This window comes from Staurois parvus, unplaced genomic scaffold (genome assembly GCF_062004578.1).
Source record: "Staurois parvus isolate SC_StPar_1 unplaced genomic scaffold, SC_StPar_1.0 ptg000218l, whole genome shotgun sequence".
In the NCBI taxonomy this organism is placed as follows: Eukaryota; Metazoa; Chordata; class Amphibia; order Anura; family Ranidae; genus Staurois; species Staurois parvus.
This window is the reverse complement of record NW_028318014.1, coordinates 8,301,023-8,309,533: the sequence shown is the minus strand read 5'-3', so window position 1 is coordinate 8,309,533 and position 8,511 is coordinate 8,301,023. Positions and strand designations below refer to the sequence as shown.

The 8,511-nt window shown below is 42.2% G+C and overlaps 1 long non-coding RNA gene across 14 annotated transcripts in view; it reads right to left on the bottom strand.

Moving 5' to 3' along the window:
• Positions 1-598: 598 nt before the first annotated feature.
• Positions 599-8,511, bottom strand: part of LOC149460898 (uncharacterized) — an 84,555-nt gene continuing 76,642 nt past the window's right edge. For 12 of the 14 annotated variants that reach the window (XR_016313010.1, XR_016313005.1, XR_016313014.1 and 9 more), the window contains one exon: positions 599-7,530. This is a non-coding gene — a long non-coding RNA (uncharacterized LOC149460898). The remainder of the gene's footprint in view (positions 7,531-8,511) is intronic. The other 2 variants (XR_016313011.1, XR_016313013.1) reach the window with 2 other exon arrangements.

The following is an 8,511-nucleotide window of genomic DNA, read 5'->3' as shown; positions in this document are numbered from 1 at the left end:
ATGTGATTTGTGTATCTGACTGCTGCTCATTCCAAATAAACGGACGTGGAAGGGAAATAGAGAGGTTCGTGATCTCACCATAGATGTTATGAGAAGGCAGAAATACACATTAAGAAACAATTTCAATAAAAATAATCCATGTGTATGGATTATTTTTTGAAGAATAAGGAATATTTAGTGTCATTTTAACATTGCTAGATGTCATAAGTATATGAACAGCATACTGTATATAGGAGAGGCTGGACTAAGCTTTCATACAGATGACTAGACTTCAGTGTCAGATCTTGGAGACTGTGCAGATTGCTAGTTTTATGCAAGCATCATTATCAGAGGCAATAATATTGGAGAATTTGAACCACTCTTGGGAGGAATCGATTTGTGATATGAGAAAACACTTTTTTTCTGGAAGAATATAAATATATACAAAAGTGCATTTTCCAACCATGAGAGTGGGAGGAATATGAATTTGGTGAGTGCACACCTGAAGGGGGAGAACGGCACTTTGAAGATATTATTTAAGCAGTCATGTGGTGATTTTCCTTTGGCAGTTATAATTCAATTCACATGGTGATTACAAAAGGACTTTTGCTTTATGGACTTTCTTTGATTATCACTTTATTATTTACAGATACACTTATATGCACTTATATTTCATTATTACAGAATATGATTTGTTTATTATACTGTATATACTATATTTTACAGTATAATTTTATATAAAAACTTATGTTATTTATAATTTTATAGTTGAATGAATAAATTATTTTGTTTTTCAGAGTGATTCTGCATATTCAGCTTTCCTTGTCACTGTGATGCTTAGTTTGACTCTGACATCATATTGTTCCTGACACTGCTTGTTTACTTTCTGTCCAAGCCTTAGCTTTTACTGCAACTTTGCAGGCATTCCTGATTTTTCCTAGTAGTTTATTCTGTCATCTTGGTACCTTATTATGATCACCTGTACCTATAACATCAGCTGCCATCTGTTGGGCAAACCTGAGGGTATCGTCCTGAAGGTAACATGCAGCTAAATTTCTTCTTTGTGAAGATCAGGCACTCCTTAGACAATTGAAGCCTAATACTTGAAAGATGAGCATAGTCCTTATGTCATTATACGATTCCTGCATTCAATAAAATCATAAATGATTACAAACATATTATGTATTTAATCTCCTCTAAAGCCCCTCAGAATTTTTACATATATGTAACACCCTCCAGTGTAGATAGGTTTTTTTTGTGTACAGTTAGTGGCTTGCTAGAAGCCTGGGTATGAGTCAGCCTGGGAGTGAGTCAGCGAGGTTACTTAAGGTTAAGGCTGGAGGGCTCTACAGGTGAGTTCTCTGATACCTCCCCCTGCTCTAGAAACTTGGAGAAGTGGGAGGGTGTAAGAAAGGGACCAGCCCTTAAAAATGAGAGCGCCTGATCAGCAGGGGAGTCGGGTGGAAGATTATTATTATTATTATTATACAGGATTTATATAGCGCCAACAGTTTGCTCAGCGCTTTACAATATAACAGGAGACAATACAGCAACAATACAGTTCAATATAAGAGGGATTTGAGGGACCTGGTCCTTGGAGCTTACAATCTAGGAGGGAGAGGCTAGTGGTACAAAAGGTAGTAACTGTGGGGGATGGACTGGTTGGAAGAGTCGAAGATTCCAGTATTAGCTGAGGGCAGGATAGGCTTCCCTGAAGAGATAGGTTTTCAGAGATCACCTAAAAGTGAGCAGAGTAGGCGATAGTCTGATAACTTGGGGTAGAGAGTTCCAGAGGATGGGGGAAACTCTGGAGAAGTCCTGGAAATGAGCATGGGAGGAGGAGACAAGGGAACTAGAGAGTAGGAGGTCTGGTGAGGAGCGGAGAGTACAGTTTGGGTGATATTTAGAGACAAGATCTGTGATGTAATTTGGGGCAGAGTTATAAATGGCTTTATACGTTATTGTTAGTTAGTGTTTTGAATTTTATCTGTTGAGCAATGGGAAGCCAGTGGAGGGATTGGCAGTGAGGGATGGCAGATACAGAACGGTTAGTAAGGTGAATGAGTCTGGCAGCAGCTTTCATGATAGACTGAAGAGGGGATAGCCTGCGATGAGGTAGGCCAATGAGGAAGGAGTTACAATAGTGAAGGCGAGATATAACAAGGGAGTGAATAAGTTGCTTAGTAGTTTCCGAGGTTAGGAACGGTCGTATCTTGGAGATGTTGCGGAGGTGAAGTCTACAAGATTTGGACAGTGATTGGATTTGGGGCTGAAAGGACAGATGGGAGTCTAGGATTACACCTAGTACCCTGGCATGAGGGGAGGGACTGATGATTGTGTTATTGATCTTGATGGAGAAGTCAGGGGAGGGGGCACGGTATGGGGGGAATACTAAGAGCTCAGTTTTGGAAAGATTGAGTTTGAGGAAGTGGAGTGACATCCATGCCGATATGTCAGTTAGTAGGTTAGTAATGCGAGTGGAGACTGAAGGGGTGAGGTGAGGGGTAGAAAGATAGATTTACGGAAGATGACGTGAGGTAGTGCTGCTGATGTGGAGTTTGGGAGGGGGCCCCAGAGGAGGGGAGTCTGCCTACAGACTGGAAACTGGAAGAAGGACCTCCACTGTCCCACAGTCTATCTGGGAAAGACAGCCTGTTAGCAAGGAAGGAGCCAGCCCAGCGTAAGGTCTGAAAGCAGCTTCAACCTTTAAAGCTAGAGGAACAGGACATTGTGAGTACTTCTACACCCCCTGGACCAAAGAAGAGAGAAGGCGGTCAGGTGCAATACCCAACTAGTTATCCCTGGAATTATTTGTGTGTCTTGGAATCCCTTGATCTAGGATACTCTTAAGACAGCCAGGTGGAGGAGGAGATTTTCATCTGGAGTCTGAGGAGTTAAATTTAGGGAGACCAAGTGCTCCTTACAAAGACTGTGTGTCGATTGTTCAGAAGTTAAGAGCCACTCCTGAAGAAGTAGATAGCCGTGGATCTGTTCTTTCATGATTTTGCTGGATTTTTGTGCCTAAGAAATTGTCCTCCAAGCTGTTTCAGCTCCATCGGGCATCCTATATACCCCTAGACCCCATCCAAGCTGTTAACCCTAATAAAACAACAAAAACCAAGCTCATTAACTGTTTACTGGCTGTGGATGAAAGTGTGGAAAATACATGCTGCCTGACTGTGCAGGAAAATAGGGGGACCCAAAACCAGTGGCCCTCAAGAGGGTGGTGTTACATATAATAGTAACATTTACTTACAAAAAATAGACACCTGGATGCCAACAAAATATTTTCACAGTCCACAGAATATCAGGCTTGAGTCTTTGCCTGCTTCTTCTTATATTACGTGAAGGAAACAATGTACATTTGAAATAGCATAGATCTCTACTATGAGATCCAGAACTGCCGTATAATTGTACTACAGCCCCCTCTGCCTCCCCAATGAATGAGTAAACATAGTAACAGATCTCAGATGGAGACTTTTATGATTTTTAATTGCTCTAGCTCTTACATTCTACACTGAGCCAATTGCATCTGCTATAGTGCACTGGCCCCAGCCATAGAGAATAATGGCCATGTCCATCTCCAACTTGACACATATTTGTAAACACTGCCAGTTCCTGTGCAGGCCGGGTGGTTGGAAAGTCAGTATTTGAGGAGGTGTGTACTTACAAATATTAACTTGATGAAGATGGGGGGTGTTATATGGCAGTTTTTGTGTACTTTGTAAAAGTAGATGGTACAGCAGGGACATATCAGGAATATGAAATGTTGGGCTTACATATTCTGTAAGTTCGTGGGTTTGCACATCTGTAGTGGATATTATGAGGACTCATATTCTGATATATATATATATATATATATATATATATATATATATAACATTTTTATTTTAGTATTTTAAGTTATAGAGTTTGTAAGAGAAGTTGCTGGTAAAGTTGTGCAGGGACACCAAAATCCTCCTAAGATATTAGAAAACCAACCCACTAGGATCCCTTTTGGCTCTGCTTGTAAATAAAATATAATTTTGGGGCCATTTTGAGGTCACTTTAAGTTAGCAAGTCAACTGAAACAACAATCTAAGGTCAACTGAACAATTACCATTTGTAAGGTTAGGGTTCATTTAAAGTGGCTCTAAAGGTTTGATCTTTTTTTCTTTAAAAATACTACACATCATACTTTCCTGCTCAATGGTTTTGCACTGAGCAGCCCCTATCCTCCTCTTCTCTAGTCCCCCACTGACACTTTTGTCCCCTCTCTCTTGCTGAGTGCCCCCAGAGCAAGTTGCTTCCTGTGAGGGAACTTGTGTGTGTTCGCCTCCGAGCTGCCTCTGTGTGTCTACGGGACACACAGAGCGTGGCTCAGTCCCGCCCCCTGCTCCCTCCCCACTGGTTGTGATTGACAGCAGCAGGAGCCAATGGCTCAACCAGGGGTGGACTGACAACTCATGGGGCCCCCCGGGCAATAGGGGATCATGGGGCCCCAGTGTCCTTGCCCAAACTCAAAAAAGCCTATGAAAAAGGTACCAGGGGCATCTCATTGGGTCCCCTACTGACCCTGGGCCCTCGGGCAGTGCCCGAGTTTCCAAATGGTCAGTCCGCCCCTGGGCTCAACCAAGGAGGAGAGAGATACCCAGGAGAGCCTCTACTCTTGTGCACATTGGTAGATCAAGATCAGGCTCAGGTAAGTATTAGGGGGGCTGCAGGGAGAGCTGTATACTGAAGGTTTTTCACCTTACTGCATAAAATGCATGAAGGTGAAAAAACCTTCAGCCTTCAGAACCACTTTAAAACATAATTAAACTTTTATGAAAATATGGCTATTCACAAATAGCCTAGATGTTCTATAGGATTTCTTTTGCAAAAATACTTTGTTGTACTTACGTTAACTACTTGTTTGTATGTGCAGCACCATGCACACCACTCCCGGTCTGTGAAATTCCAGTTTTGTGTGCATGCTGTATAGATATACTCTGATCCAGATAAGTGGTGGGCAATGCAGAGGGAACTGTCAATAGCAGAAAGCATAGTGTGGTCTGCAAACTGATAAAGGTGACAATGCTGCTCATGCTTGCGTAACATAAAAAAGCAGCATTGTCACCTCCAACCAAAAAAAGCTTGGGTAAAAAATTAAATTTTTTTTTTTTTACAGAAACCAAGCCTGAAGATAAAAAAGCAAAGAAATAGAATATTAATTACAACTCATATCTTTTATACTGTTTGGGTTTGGGTACACTTTAAGCTTAGTACCAGAAGTCATTTGTTTTGTTCATGGGGTACATTACATGCGACAGACTGCAAGGAAAATTACATGGGGCACACTACTTGGGAAAGACCTGAGGGCACATTACATGGGGCATACTACATGGGACAGACCACAGGGCACATTACATTGGGCACACTACGTGGGACAAACCACAGGGCACATTACATGAGAGCAGGGAAAATTACACAGGAGCAGGGCACATTACATGAGGGGAAGAAGGACACATTGTGGGGTACATTACATGGGACAGACTGCAGGGTACATTACATGGTGCACACTACATGGGACAGACCACAGGGCACATTACATATGGCATACTACATGCGCTTTTTTCCCTCTATCTTTGTTTTTTTTTCTCCAACACAGAAAATACTGGAAGGAATACAAGTCTCATCATGTTTATTTTTTATAATTATGTCTTCCTTATGTTTTCCAAAGTATTTTAACATTACCTTTTTTTGAATTGATTTAAGAGGCCATAAACCCTCTGTGTAATTGAAGAATTTAAACCCTTTGTTATACAAATCATTTAAAATGTATATGCTAGCAGAAAAATCAGCGGATTTGTAAATATTCTCCTTGTTGTAGTTTCTGCAGGGTTAATATTGTCATTCCCAGCCAAAGTCTTTCCTGGCATGCTGTTTAAGTAAAATTTATCAATTCTATTGGTTCCTGCTGCTAAGTGTGCTTGACTGTGTTCTCCTGCTGAGTGACAAAGCAAATGTTTCAGCGGTAGATGAGCCAATGATCTGCACTGCTGATAGGGAAGAGATAAGGCTGTTACTTGATTACTGCTCTAGTGAAGATCATTAGGGTTATCTGAAAGCATTTTCACCTTCACTTGCACAGCTGCTCCAAGTACCTCTCATGACTGGCCACAGAAACTGCAATAGAAGTTCTGTGCCGAAGGCTGCGATAAATGAGATTAAACTCCCACCATCATTATACATTTATAAAGCAGTAACATATTTTGTGAGGCTGTGCAGTGGGATCACAAGAGAGGATCATGTTTGATCTTTAGCCCAGGCAAACAGCACTTATGCATTTGTACTAGGCTCAAAGGTTACTCATCCTAGAGCAGAAATAAATCCTTAAAAGAAACCTGTGCTGGGAGTAATACCTCTCACTGTAGAACTGCTTTTTTTCTGGCAGTCATGCTGATCCAGTGGTTTCAGGATTTTCTAAAATATTTGGGGCTGATTTAGACTGGCCATACATTATTCAATTTTCTTGAGATGTTGCTTTAGATTTACCAAAAACCATATAATAGGAGGTCAAACCCAAACAACACTTTCAGTTGTATCCAATTAGTCAGGCCCTTGCACTACACAGTTGAAGGTAAATCTAAAGGAAATTGAGCAAAAATTGGACAGAAAATTGTACAGTGTATGGCCAGCCTTACTCAAGGTAACTAAGCTACTCACATTGCAATTTTCCCCAGATTTTAGTGAATGAGTTGAAGTTCAGCTGACTTCCATTAGCCAATCCTGTGCAAGCAAAAATGTTTTTTTTTTTAATGTTCCTTGCACATGATTGAGTTTCTTTGTCGACCTAGGGTCCTTTCACATGGAGCAGACCTGTTTAGCAGATCCGCTTGCTCAGTAAGGGATCTCTCTGCTGATCCCCGCTGAGCAAGCGTATGACAGCTTTGTGTCCCCTCCGCTGCTGCAGAGCAGACACATAGCTGCTCGCATTCCTCAATGGGTGATCGGATGAAAACAGACCGCCTGTCTGTTTTCATCCGATTTGATGTACAGAAGGGAAATTGGATACCCATCCATACTTTTTTGGTAGATCGCATGTCAGCGGGTGCAAACTGACACATGACTGTTTACACCCGTTGCTCCATAGAGGAGAATGGAGGTTCCGATCAGGTCCACCTGAAAAATGGACAGGCAGACCCCATCAGAACGTCCGTGTGAAAGAGCCCTGAAACGTCACTACAACTACTAAGCTCTGGGGCAAATTCCCTTGAAAAGTGAACAGCCAATTTGCCTTATTACCCAGGATTATGTGTGTAGATCAGCAGTTTTGAGTTCATCAGCTGAGTAGTTGCTCTGGGTTAGTGACTCATTACTGAGGGCATGAACAACCAAACTAGCACTTTCTGAATAAGGTTAGCTTTAAAGGATAGGTGCACTTTAAAATAGTGAACTTATCCTTTTTTGCACTCCCATCCTCCACCCACTGTAATAAATGAGCTCCTTCCCAAAATGCATACTTACCTTGCAATTTTGCCTGCAGCCTACATACATTGGTATACACACAGCAGCTGATCTTCTATGTACCTGCCAGTATAAAAGCATTCCATAAGTGATGAGCACAGTGACTAAGTGGTTAGCACTTCTGCCTAGCAGCACTACAATTGTTGGTTTGAATCCCAACCATGGCACTACCAAAGGCAATTAATAAAAAAAATGTCATACTTATCTGTATTATGCAGTGGTTTTGCACAGAGTGGCCCTGATCCTCTTCTTCTTGAATACCCCACCGGTGCTCCTAGCCCTACCCTCCTGCCAAGTGCCCCTAGAGTAAGCAGCTTGCTATAGGGGAACCCAAGCAGGCTCACTCCCAAGCTGCTGCTCTGCATGTCCATTCACACACAGAGCTGTGGCTCAGCCCCGCCCCCTCTCTCTCCTCATTGGTTAGCTGGCTGTAATTGACAGCAGCAGGAACCACTGGCTCTCACTGCTCTCAGCCAATGAGAAGGGAGAGTCCCCCGAGAGCCGAGGCTCTCGTGCACATCGCTGGATTGCGATTGGGCTCAGGTAAATATTACGGGGGGCTGCTGCACACAGAAGGTTTTTTCACCTTCATTGATGGTAAAAAATATTGAGCCTTTACAATCACTTGAAGTTTACACGTCCTCTGTGTGCGTAGGTGGGTTTCTTCCCCAACTCCAAAGACAAGCTGATATGTTAATTGGCCCCAGCATATGAATGACCAGGAGCTAAGGGCCTTACATTTTAAGCTTCTTGAGGGCAGGGACTGATGTGAATGTACAGTAGATGTGAATGTACAGTATACAAGTGCTGTGTAAATGAATGGTGCTATATAAGTCCCTGTAATAAGCAGGTTCAACTACTGTGCATCATCTGAAGGGGCCCCAAAGTAACAGAACACAAGGACTAGCAGGTCATTTGAGTGTTCAAGCTCTGCTCATGGTGTCTATTTTTGCTGAGAAAAGACTGCCTCTTCATACTGTATAACTAAAAAATTGCGGACTCTATACGATTTGTTGAGCTTTAATTTAATGTGAAGCAGTTGAT